This window comes from Nomascus leucogenys, chromosome 7b, assembly GCF_006542625.1.
Source record: "Nomascus leucogenys isolate Asia chromosome 7b, Asia_NLE_v1, whole genome shotgun sequence".
In the NCBI taxonomy this organism is placed as follows: domain Eukaryota; kingdom Metazoa; phylum Chordata; class Mammalia; order Primates; family Hylobatidae; genus Nomascus; species Nomascus leucogenys.
In genome coordinates this window covers 90,614,539-90,627,977 of record NC_044387.1, presented here as the reverse complement: position 1 = coordinate 90,627,977, position 13,439 = coordinate 90,614,539, and the positions used below count along the sequence as shown (strand labels likewise).

General features: G+C 38.0%; 1 long non-coding RNA gene across 1 annotated transcript in view; it reads right to left on the bottom strand.

The window, feature by feature from the left end:
• Positions 1 to 36: 36 nt before the first annotated feature.
• Positions 37 to 13,439, bottom strand: part of LOC101176567 — a 64,224-nt gene continuing 50,821 nt past the window's right edge. Inside the window, exons 2-4 of the long non-coding RNA XR_001116093.2 lie at positions 12,330 to 12,423; positions 6,091 to 6,225; positions 37 to 87 (exon numbers count right to left, since the gene is read on the bottom strand). This is a non-coding gene — a long non-coding RNA (uncharacterized LOC101176567). The remainder of the gene's footprint in view (positions 88 to 6,090; positions 6,226 to 12,329; positions 12,424 to 13,439) is intronic.

The window sequence follows — 13,439 nt, the reverse complement described above, 5'->3', positions numbered from 1 at the left end:
TGGTAACAGAAGTAATGGGTGCAACTTCTGCTTCACCTGCTAAAATGAAGTTGCTTGTCCTGGATTTACCTCTTTCCTCTTCTGTCTCTGAAAAACAGACATGTTCATGACAGCTTTTTGGTTATGCAAACCAGGTTAACACCTTAGGGGTTGGTGGAAGAATGAGATGGAAGGAACTCACGTCCCTAAATGACCTTTTGAGGCAAAGCTGGACTATCAAGTGAGAGAGTAATAAATCCCTATTTAAGCAAATGTTCATCTTTTTTTTATTATTGCTCCATGAAAAAGAATAAATAAACTCAAGGTTAATCCTATTAATTTTTTATTTTAATTTGATTATGTTTCTAACAAGAGAGATTAAATCCAAAGAAATTAGACCTTATTGGATGTTAGAAGGCCACAAACCATTGTAATAGCTACGATGCTTTTCATTCCCCCTTTGCCAATAACCAGTTTTCACTACCATTAAGGATGCATGATTTAAGCTATTGTGTGTTTGTTCTCTTTGTTAGAGCAGCCTAATCTTTGCCCTCCCTTACACAGTGAGGAAGCTAAGAAGAGTGGAAATTTCTTTTGCATCCCCCTAGGGGCCCACTATTACAGCCATGAGAGAAGGCTGGCCATAAGAAAAGTCACTTGAAAATTAAGAAAGAGCTAGAAACACAAGACAAAGCACCAGGTAAGTAAAATGGGCTTTGCCACATTGTCCCTCATCTTTTCCTCCTCAATCCCTGCTCCTCAACCCTGCTTGGAGAAGCCAGAGACAAAGGGCAGAGGAGAGAGGATATAAAAACAGGAGCTTATGGAAGTGGACTAGATCTTACTTTGCTTAGGTGAGAGAGATGGGTAGAGGAGCTTAAGAAAACAAAGTTCTAATTTAGACTAGACTGGACATTTTAAAATTTATAAAGGTATTTAAAGCTATGGGTTTCATACAAGATGTCACCCAGAAATGACAGTGAGACACCCACAAAAGCAGTAAAGGCAGAAAAATAAACCTGTTTCCAAATTGTACTCTACCAAATTCAGTACACCCGATTAACCTAGTTAATCGATATCCAGTAAGTAAAGCATATACACTGCAAATGTTCAAGAACAAATGATATTTCTCCCATTCATCCCTAGCTGTTATCAAACCTGGCTAAACTAATTGTGACAGCTTTTATCCTATTTGAGGTTCAATATTTTACTTCTCTTCATAGATACCTGCTAGAACTCTGAAGTCTGTTCACGGACCCCAATTATTTAATATGCCAATTATGATTTTGCAACTACTAAAAGAATTTAGAATCTTTTGCAACAGGGGTTGTTCTATTTTTCTAGCCAGAGATTGTCGCTCCATATTTACTAATGAGCTTTTCTAGAAATAACAGAAAATGCTTAGGATCTCTACTTTTTTTATCTACTGAAATACAAACATCTCAGGGTGATAGCAGGATTATGGGCAGCATCATTTAATAATAACAGTTTTTCAAAGTTATTTATTTATTTATTTATTTTATTTTTGAGACGGAATTTCGCTCTTGTTGCCCAGGCTGGAGTGCAATGGCACTATCTCGGCTTGCAGAAACCTCTGCCTCCCAGGTTCAAGCAGTTCTCCTGCCTCAGCCTCCCGAGTAGCTGGGATTACAGGCCTGCATCACCAAGCCCAGCCAATTTTTTGTATTTTTAGTAGAGACGGGGTTTCTCCATGTTGAGGCTGGTCTTGAACTCCTGACCTCAGGTGATCTGCCCACCTCAGCCTCCCAAAGTGCTGGGATTACATGCATGAGCCACCGCGCCCGGCAATTTCTTTATTTTTATAAAGTTTTTTTATTTTTATAAAGCTTTGGCACAAAAATTGTTGTGACATGTTTCCTAATTGCAGAGGGAGAGAGTGTTGCTTTTTAAAGTACATTTTTAAAGGAAGAACTTTTTAAAAATCTACAAAGTTATTTCTTACAAATGCCATTAGTCACAGAATTTAATGTGTTTTTCTCCAATTAGTTATTTTACACTAAAATGTAATAATATTATTCTTCCTCTGGAGAGTACAGATGTTAAGGGATAGTAGCATGAAACATTTAAAGAAAGCTGTCTTGGAAGGCTGAGGCAGGAGAATTGCTTGAGGCCAGGAGTACAAGACTAGCTGAGTAAATAGCAAGACGCTGTCTCTACAAAATTAAAAATTAGCCAGGCATGGTGGCACGCAACTGTAGTCCTGGCTACTTGGGAGGCTGTGGCAAGAGGATTACTTGAGCCCAGAAGTTTGAGGCTACAATGAGCTATGATCGCACCACTGCACTTCAGCCTGGGTGACAGAGTGGGGCCCTGTATCAAAATGCTGCTTTGTCTCTTTATCCCACCCCAGCTCTTATGAGCCTAAAAATCTGTCTAAGCATAAAATGTGTCCAGCTTTAAATAAGAGAGATGGAGAGCAAGGAGAATCTTTATACATCTGTCTATATAACTATATTGATAGATACAAATACAGATCTTAAAGAAGTCAAAACATCCAGCTCAAAAATGTCATCTACGAAAATACTTAAGTCTCAGAAACTCATAAACCCAAAAAGATAAACAAACAAATAAAAAGACTTATTTACTTCTAATTCACCAAGCGCTGACATCCTCTTTAATCCTCATCTCAAAACCTTCCACACCTTGAATGTTGCCTCTCTCTGTCCCAAGATGAGATAAACATCCTCCTATCTCCTCTATCTTTCCTATCCCATGTTATGAAGTCCTGTCTCTGTAGTGGCTCATTTTTCTGCTCCACACAGCCTTCCCTAGTTTCCCTAGTTTGGTTGCCTTTGATGCTTTCTCCAAGGATTCCTCTGAGAGAGCCACATGTACCAGGTCAACAAACTAAGCAAGACAGTAGCCTATGCACTCATCAAGGGAGAGAACAAAGTCTTATTCAACCCTCTATTCCATTTCCCCAGCATAGCAAGTACTAGTTGAAATTGTTTTTATTTTGTTTTGCTTTGTTCTTGCATTAACTGAGTCACTGGATGAAGAGAAAGAAAAGGAAATGTATCTCCTCCTAATGACGTTATCACAGCATAGGTCGTAGATGTTTATTGTCAGGAAGTCAGGCACCTGGTGGGGAAGTTAAACTGTTTTCCTCCCCTCAGCACCCTCAGCCTGCCTATTACCTGGTTATTAGTCATTTGATTTGCCTCAGTGGCTGATGAGGACAGAGGCTGAGCAGTCCTCAACCACCTACTCCTTGCTTGTTAGATGCCACATGCATCTATCTCTGCTTGACTAGATGCCACCAAGAAGCTATCTTGAGTCACTAGACAGACCCACCATTTCCAAACTAACAGCCATCCAAAAGCTTTCACTTAGATGAATGGAGTAATTTATAAGCAAGATAGGAAAGACAGAAAGAAAGATGGCATAAAGAGTGCTGCTTCAGCCCTTTCAATAAGGTCCAGCTTGTACACCAACAGCCAGTCTTGTCAAGTGCTCACTCTGCTTACGCAGAGAAGCTGTTACCCTGTCATCGAAAGCGCTGGAGGTTTTTTTTTTTTTTTTTTTTTTTTTTGGCACATCACCATTCATTATCAGGAATAAAAATCAGCTTCTTATTTGAAGCTCTTTTTTGGTCATGGCCCATTGGCCATGATTGATGTCACTTTAAGTAATGCAGCTAAAACTGCTCAACCCCAGAAAGCCTCATACATAGGAAGTGCTTGCTCTAGTTAAGATAAAATCCAGAGGAGCAGAAACTGTACAGGGTAACAGGTGTCTTCAAACTTCCCCTTACCACCTTTCTTATATATAAAGACACAAGAGCCTATTCTCAAGCCACAGTTACTTACAAGTCATTACACAAATGTCCAAGAATCCAGAATTGTATCCTTATACAACCTAAATATTTCATAATACTGTTGACATTGATTCACCTCTTAAGATCATACCTTGGACAAGGATATGTGAGTTATTTTCACTGTAAATAATAAATACATCATTTTATATTTCATTTGTCATACCTCCCATTAAATCATTTCTTAAAAAGAAATCCAACAGCATCATTTCTTTTTTTAATGTTGTTCCAATTATTCTTAAAATAATTAGAATATGGCTTACTGTATTCTTTTAGTAATCAATATTTCTTTTCGGCAAAACATTATGTGATTTTTTTAATAAGATAATAGCTTCCATTACAACCAAATGACTATTTCTCTCAACATACTTGAACTTCATATGAAGATGGAACCAATGAAAGGAGGAATGCTCTCGGCGATTTATTAACATTTAGTCAGTTAGATTTCACTTACAAGAAGGGCACCTGGCATCTTCCATTAGTTCTATTACCACAATTGCAAGGGCTAGGATAATAGCGGCATATAGGAGGGAAAAAACTAAAAGAGGGATTTACTTTTAAAGTAGCTCAAGATGCATGAAGTAAACAATTTTTAAAACCCATAAATAGACAGCTAGCTAATAGTTATTACATTCAATAATTTAGCATGATATGCATGACGATTTTGACCTCCAAAATAATTTAGCGCCTTGAGCTGAGATTAAATGCAGAACATTAATTTTTCCCTCTGGTTGTCAAGCCAACCAAGAGACCCGTCAAATCCATTTAAATAAAGCCTGCATCATGTAATAATATTAAAGGGAATAAAATATTAATATGGGCCTGTGGTAGAACATTGGCCAACAGAGCTGCATGCAGTGAGGTGCCTTTAATTTATTACCCTGACAATCTGTCTTGCACTAAAACTAGGCGTTAAAGCACCATCTAATAATTATTTTTTTGAGCTAGAAGATGGGTCCATTTAAGAAAGGTCACAGTTCCTTCCACTGCACAGAATTTTTAGTATCTCCAAGCAAAAGAAGTCAGGAGTGCCATTTTAATTGTATGAACTTGAAGAGATAACAAAGTACAAATGCCCGAAATCCATTGTAATGAAAATGAAATTTTCAAAGAAAAAGGTAGACACTAACTCACTATGTGAGGCTTGATGAGCTTTCCCCCGTAGTAAAAGTCCATGTAAATCAATATATTATTTACATGCCACATACACCAACCTTCATCGGTGCTCTTCTCCCAAACACATTCTGATTTTTATCTCTGAATACCATTTTTCTGGATCATTTTCCAATGGGTTTGCTAAGTTTTAAGTACATATTCTTAAATACTTCATCCTTATTCTAAAGATAATTTCCCTGCAAGAACCACACTTATTCCATATAAAAAATCTCAAACTGATGAGTAGGGAGGTTATAGATGGAGACAAACAGTGGGAGAAACATGCGCAACGCATGCTTTGTTGTATTCAAGTGGTTGCTTTATTGACATGAATACTCAGTAGTAATTCATTTTACTAAATGAGAAATTTGTATAGCTTCTTTAAAATACGTTTGGTTTACAACTTATTTTAAACGTGCCAAACATACTCTTTAATGCTAATCGTGTTATTTTTCCAGATACATCACACACACAAAAAAAAAAAAAAAGCCGGAGGGCTGCCTTCTCGCTCCCCCATGGTCATCCACCACACAGAGCAGTAGATCTTCCTTTAAGCTGAGCTTCCACTAACTTCAAAGAATCTTCTCTGTAGGAGAACAAGGCATAAGACACAGGAGGAAACAGAAATCTGACCACAGGAAAAGAACCTTTAAAAATTCTAACCAAAGCACAGAATTCTCCAAACGAGGGAATTGCTCGTCAACAATCAGGTCTGGCGTGAAATCACAAATGTTAGAATGAAGTCAGACAGCTCACCTTCATGTGGAGAGGAAAGACAGCACAGTGATGACACAAAATCTCACAGCAACCACAGTGACAGGAGTTGAGGAAACTGCAGATTTCCCAGGCTGACCTATAGTTACTTGATAAAATGCAATGGGCACCATTCCAATGTCTCAAAGGATGGCTATAATCTTTCAGAGCGTGGAAGGCCACTTGTTTCAGAGAGTCAAAGGGTCAGCCAAGTTCCTTATTTCTAAATGTATTGTGTTTATTAAAGTTTTAATTTCTACAAAATAAGCTTCCTGAATTAACTAATTTGAGCTGCATCTATAATAAAGCTTGTTAATTAAATTTGAGGAAAGCTCAGTGTTTACTTCATATCCACTTCTAATACGGACCTGGAACTCAGGAGACGTCATCATCACATCGTTTCTACAGCCTCTTATCTCATTGGCTAAGTGATCACATGCCAATCATCGCTGTGAGGTATTTTTCTTCTTTATCAGATCCCCATCTTAGAGGGCACAATTAACCTGGGAGAAAAGACAAACTTGTATTAAGTTTATATTATTTGCCCAGATGAAAGCAGAAAACTATAGAGTAATGCAAAAGGTGTCTCTGTCTCTGAAGGGCCATTATAAATTCATCTTCTAGAACAAAGGCAGACACACAAAGGTTTGTATGCGACTGTCTTCCTGGGCTGGCATACTATAGAATTGCCAAGGCAAATGTTTGTTCCCTTATAGTACAGCTTTCCTTATAAACTTCCAGGCAGTGCTCATGATAAATAGGCTCATAAATTATTAATAAATAATCTAGGCTTAGAAGGTCCTAAGGGAAATTATATAAAAATATCTGACTGTAGGCCAGACGCGATGGCTCATGCCTGTAATCCCAGCACTTTGGGAGGCCAAGGCGGGTGGATCACCTGAGGTCAGGAGTTTGAGACCAGCCTGGCTAACATGGTGAAACCCCATTTCTCCTAGAAAAAAAAAAAAAAACAAAAAAAGAAATATCTGATTGCTTGGGATGCTTTTCATCCCAAAGACTTTTCCATCAATCTGTAAGTACATATTAAGAACCTACCACTGTTCTTTTTACTGTAAAGATACAGGGTAGCATGCATAATCCTGTATTCAGAGACCTTATAATCCAAAGTGGTGGAAGGGGTAGGGTTGTCAGTGAAAATACAGGAAACTCAGTTAAATTTGAATTTCAAATAAACAATGAATAGGTTGTTTTTTTTGTTTTTGTTTTTTTTTTTTTTTTTTTTTGAGATGGAGTCTCGCCCTGTCTCCCAGGCTGGAATGCAGTGGCACGATCTTGGCTCACTGCAACCTCTGCCTCCTGGGTTCAAGCAATTCTCCTGCCTCAGCCTCCCAAGTAGCTGGGATTACAGTCACATGCCACCATGCCTGGCTAATTTTTTATATTTTTAGTAGAGATGGGGTTTCACTGTGTTAGCCAGGATGGTCCTGATCTCCTGGACCTCATGATACACCCGCCTCGGCCTCCCAAAATGCTGGGATTGCAGGCGTGAGCCACCATGCCCAGCCAACAATGAATAGGTTTTTTCTTTTTAACTTTTGGGAAGTATTTGGATATACCTCTATGTCTCAAATATTGCTTGGAACATTCTTATGCTAAAAATTATGTTATCTCAAAATTCAAAGTTAACTGGGCATTCTGTATTTTCACTAATACTTAAATTATTAATTTTTACGTTTTTAAAAATTTAAATTTTTATTTATGTAAAATCTGACAATCCTAGGAGGGGGGCAATGATAGGAAAAGAAAAAGATGGGAAAAGCTACTGACTTATGGTAGGGAAGCAGGAATAATACCATTTATGGGATGCCTACCTGTGCCAAGAACTGAACTTAAACTTGTCAAAGAATTGTGACACATGTGTGTGTAAATGTGCTTAATCAAGACTTAATAAACACTCAAATAAATCATTTTAAAATAATAAAGCAGTAATATGGGTGAACTATATATGACTATATTAAATAATTATGTTTGTGTAAGAGTTAAAGAAATAGGAAAGAAACATGAAATGTGGCTTGACAGTAAAGATGGGTTTATTTTAGATAAAACATGAGAGGGGCTTCTGGCTGATTTCGGTCAGGAGCACTTTCTCTTACAGACTAAGACTATATATTGGTTTTAGGGTGATGGGGTTTATTACAAGCATGGAATGTTTCTGTGTGAGGGAGAAGTTTTATAGCAGGGTTGGAATGTCTCTGGGAGGAGGGGAGGTTATCTTGGGGCTGATGACATCTTTCTAGCCAGAGGAGTGTTATCTTGAGGTTGGCATCTTCCTGGCTGGAGGGGGGTTATCTCAGGGCTAGCATGTCTCTGGTCGGGGAGGAGCTTGGAATGTTTTTGGTTGGAGATGTTATTTGTGGTTTACGTTTGTGCTGCCCTTAACCATTAGGCTGATGCCCTTTGGATTTAGGCGTGTTTTTGTTTTTTGTTTTTTTTTTATTAAGGTAAACTTCAGAATGAGGAAGCCCCTCATTGTCCAAGATGGTGATGTTCTTGCTCTGTAATCCCAGCACTTTGGGAGGCCAAGGTGGGCAGATCACAAGGTCAGGAGATCTAGACCATCCTGGCTAACGTGGCGAAACCCCGTCTCTACTAAAAATACAAAAATTAGCCAGGCATAGTGGCAGGTGCCTGTAGTCCCAGCTACTCGGGAGGCTGAGGCAGGAGAATGGCGTGAACCTGGGAGGCGGAGCTTGCAGTGAGCCAAGATTGTGCCACTGCACTCCAGCCTGGGCAACAGAGCGAGACTTCATCTCAAAAAAAAAAAAAAAAGTTAAGTTATCATATATCAAATGGTAGTGTAACAGACATAATCTTGCTTAATCATTAAAAATTCCTCCTCACTAATATACGTAAACATTTTTCACCAGGATAATAGAGTCCCTTTAAAAATAGCACTTCATCTTTGAAAACTAGTGTTTGGCAAAAAAAAAAAAAAAAGCACGTATCCATATATAGATGATAGAAAGATGGATAGATAAATGATAGACAGATATTTTCTAGCAGCACACATGAACAGGTAATAGTGGAGGACTTGAGGAAAGGGTATGGAGAATTGGAGGACTGGGGGTTGTGGGGAGCTGAATGGGAGGAATGAAGGTCAGCTTCATGGACACATGACCTGTGAGGTCACATAGGACCCAGAGCTTAGAAGGGCTCCACTTGGCTTAATGTTCTACTGCCATAATCTTAACATTCTTAATAATTGTTGAGCAAAAGCCTCTGTATTTTTATTGCACCTGGCCCAACCAACTATGTAGCTGGTCCTGGGAGGGATTTTCTGGGCTTTCTAGAAAACACAGCCTTAGTCAAAAGTGTATGTGCTCCCATTTTATTGACGAGTGTGACTCCAGAGACACAGGAGTGAGTGGAAAAGGAATCCCAAATTAGGGATAGAAAGAAGAGGAGAAAACACAGGGGAAGTAGAACAGAACTGGCCTTTATTTGACAGCAATTGCAACTGATGCCTTGATCTCCCAGGATGTTTTCTAAGAGGCCAGCTAAGTACCTCATTTCACGTGTATCTGTTTATTGGTGATTGGAAAAGGAAATAATTTATCCTCAGCTTCTTCCTCTTCTCCGTCTTCCATTGGTCAAAATCCACCATGAGCTGTTAACGCCCCCTTTTTCCAAGGTGAGTCAGCAATTTCTCCAAGCAACAACTGGAAAGGCCAAAGCCTTACAGGACCAGTCTGGCTGGGGCATAGCTACAGCATCTTTCTCACCAGGCAGCATAGCACAGAAGGCTTCTCATCTGTAGCTGCAGCTGGGAACAGTACCACCATTCCTAAGACACCTCAGCTAGGAAGCCAGGCTAGAACACGAGTCTGAAATGGTCCAGGAACTGGGTCCCAGACAAATTCACGTGTCTATCAACTGTAGAATAAATATATTGTGATATTTTCCTGTGATGAACTAGTATAAAGTGAAGAAAATTACTCCTATAGTTCTTCTCAATGCAGATATAGCTCATAAATATGATGTGGAATAAAAGAAGCCTGACACAAAACAATGCCTTTTGCATAATCCTTTATAGAAAGCTCAAAAAAAACAGACAAAAATCAAGTATAATTTTTAGGAATCCATGGTGAAATGGAAAAGCTATAAGAGAAAGAAAGTAATGATGATAAAAAGCTAGACAGTGGCTCACTTGGAGAGAAGGAAAATGATAGTAATTGGAAGAGGGTCCCAGGGGCACTTCTGGGTCTGGCCATGTTCTATTTCTGTGGTGTCCTTCAAGCAAAGTGAAGAAGGTGAAGTAGAGGAATCAACTGTATCAGATGTTGTGGAAAGATGAAATAAGATATGGCCTGAAAAATAAATGTTAGATTTGACACCAGAAAGGTCAATGGTTATCTTGGATTGACTGGAGTGAAGTCACAAGAGAAGATGAGGAAGAACTAGGAAACAGCTAGTATAGAAATTTCTCTTAAGAAGTTTAGTTGTAAAGGAAAGGATAACAATGGGGCTGTACCTGGAGAGGATAATTGGGTGCCTGGGGAGTTGTTTGTTTTTTATAAAGCGTGAGGTGAGAAATGTAAGTCTGCTTCTATGTACTTGTGGGAATGATCTAATAGAAACTGTCTGCTAGACAGATGAGAAAGATGCTGTAGCTATGCCTTGGCCAGACTGGTCCTGTAAGGCTTTGGCCTTTCCAGTTGTTGCTTAGAAACTGATGAAACAGAAGGCAAGGGCAGATTGCTAAGGCAATGTCTTTGAATAAGCTAGAGATGACATGATTTTGTGCACATGGAAAGGGATAGGAGGGACATGGTCACTTCATACAAAGTTCAGAAGAGAAGGTGATCTGTAAGTGCCCCAACACAGATGGGTAGGGATCTGTGGTCATAAGATGTTGTAGAAATTCTCTCCTGATTTTAAAAATAAAAACTGAAAGTGAGAAAGGGAAAAAACATGTTAGAGTTTTGAAAACAGAAAATGCATGAGGCCGGGCATGGTGGTTCACGCCTGTAATCCCAGCACTTTGGGAGGCCCAGTTGGGCAAATCACTTGAGGTCAGGAGTTCGAGACCAGCCTGGGCAACATAGTGAAACTCGGTCTCTACTAAAAAATACAGAAATTAGCCAGGCATAGTGATACATGCCTGTAATCCCAGATACTTGGGAGGCTGAGGCATGAGAATCACTTAAACCTGGGAGGCGGAGGTTGCAGTGAGCTGAGATCGTGCCACTGCTCTCCAGCCTGGGTGACACAGCAAGGCTCTGTCTCAAAACAAAAAAAAAAAAAAAAAAAAAAAAGAAAGAAAAAAAAGAAAAGAAAAGGCATGAAACAGTTATCTAGGACAGAGCAGAAGAATTAAAGTACTAAGGAAAAATAATATAATTGTCAACAGCACTAAGGGCCCACTTGAGATTAGTGATCATGACTTTATTTATTTTTCCTTTTTCTTTTTTTTCTTTTTATAATTTTTTTTTTAGAGATGGGATCTCACTATGTTGCCCAGGCTGATCTCAAACTCCTGGGCTCAAGGGATCCTCTTGCCTTGGCCTCCCAAAATGTTGGGATTACAGGAATGAGTCACTGTGCCTGGCCATGAGCATGACTTTAAACACAGCGTGACTGTGTGTTTCTCCCACAATGAACAGATACTAGCACAAGTGGGCAGAAAGTAAAGAAAGGGCTTTCTTGAAAAGTAGAAAGCTGTTCAGCATGAGAGACTCCTTTCTAGGACATTTCTAATTTAGGAATAAAATTTGGCTTAAGAAAGATTAAAAACAAGACAGAAAACTATTACCTACGCTAATAAAAATCAGATCAATAAAAATCTACACCTTGAAGCTGATAATTTTATAAGTAATGTAATTTAATAATATTCAAATATTATTTTACGATAGTTCCCAGTAGAACTAAAAGTATCTAGGGAAAAATTCTGGGATCTAAGATTATAGACTATCAGTTCTTTTATTGATTTAATTGATGATTTACTGCATTTAAGGAAATAATGGGTTTTTTCCCATAAGTAAAACAGAAGACTAGTAAATTTGCTCTTATTTAGGTGAATAGGTAAGCAAATTAAGAATAGTTAACATTTTGCTATTGTCTGGGATATTATTACAATGGCTGCATTTGACAAAAAATATATATGATTAATAACAGTAGTACATGTTTGATGATAGTAAATATTTTAATAAATTTCAGTAATTGCCATAGTTATTAAAGGCAGTCAATTTTTTTTTTTTTTTTTTTTTTTTTGAGACGGAGTCTCACCCTGTCACCCAGGCTGGAGTGCAGTGGCATGATCTTGGCTCACTGCAACCTCCACCCCCCAGGGTTCAGGCGATTCTTGTGCCTCAGCCTCCCAAGTAGCTGAGACTACAGGCACACACTACCACATCTGGATAATTTTTTGTATTTTTAGTAAGACAGGGTTTTGCCATGTTGCCCAGGCTGGTCTCAAACTCCTGGCCTCAAGTGATGCACCTGCCTTGGCCTCCCAAAGTGCTGGGATTACAGGCATGAGCCACCATGCCTGGCCAAATTTAGTCAATTTTTTAAATACTGGAAGTCTTACTTTTTCTTCATAGAAAATGATTTCCAGTTTTCTAAACTAGAAATCGTAGTATCTTACCTTACATAACATGTTTTCCAAAATCTTGGTGTAGTTGCTCTCCTGCTTGTATGTAAAAAGCGCCACATTCAACATGAGAGAATAGTCCGTGCTCCTGAAAAGAACATGCAATTTGGATCAAATTTTCTAGTTTTAATTTTCTTAAAAACTACCAGATATGTTTAATTTCCTTGAAAATGTTTATATGGTAAGCAAAATGAAGACTTTTTTGTATTTACATGTTACTTTTACTAAGATTTTTATTTAGTCCAGAAACATTGAGATAATGAATATTTTCTTTCAAACTTCTCATATAATAATTATATTGTATTTTATATTTCTTCCTCAATAGAAATATAAAACACTTCATTTCAGCAATCATTTTAGTAATCCTGATTTAGGTATTGAGAGTCTGTTTTTTAAGAGCCCACTTAGAAATTTGTTAAGATTCTCAAACTGCATTGCATTTATTAAAGTTTATAGCACCCAGCATCGAACATTTTGCTATATTATTATAGTAATATTAAAACTGTTTTGGGTGTGCACACGCATGTGTGTGTGTGTGGGGGGGGTTCTTCAAAGAAGGATAAAACACAGTTACAGGCTGAAATATCTTATAGATAATTGTGTACTTCCCCATCAGAGAAAGGATAAAACAAGCATAACTATATGTATTTGCTGTAAGAGTTGCAGGGATGGTTCATTTCACTGAGGAGGAATATTTTTATCAAAAGTCACATTCCAAAAGGGTGTTTATGTAAAATATAGGAAAATTTTAAAATACATTAATTCATTCAAAAAGCACTGAAATTCCCATTTTAAGACTTGTTTGATAACAATGCTGAGAAAAGAAAGATAATTGGAATCTAGAGCACAATTACATTTTTAAGTTAAAATACAATAGATTTATGTTCCCAGTAAATAATGGCAAGAGAGTTAAAAATGAACTTTCATTTAATGAATACATTTGGTTTTACACAATTCCCTATTTTGAATTCATTTTTTTGCCTTGTACTATAAAGCTTAATATAAAGTCATAGCTCAGTCTTTTGAGTTAAGATTTTTTTTTAAATAAAGAAAAAGTAAATGGCCTCAAATTTACCAGCAGCAAGCAAACAAGAGAAGGGAAGT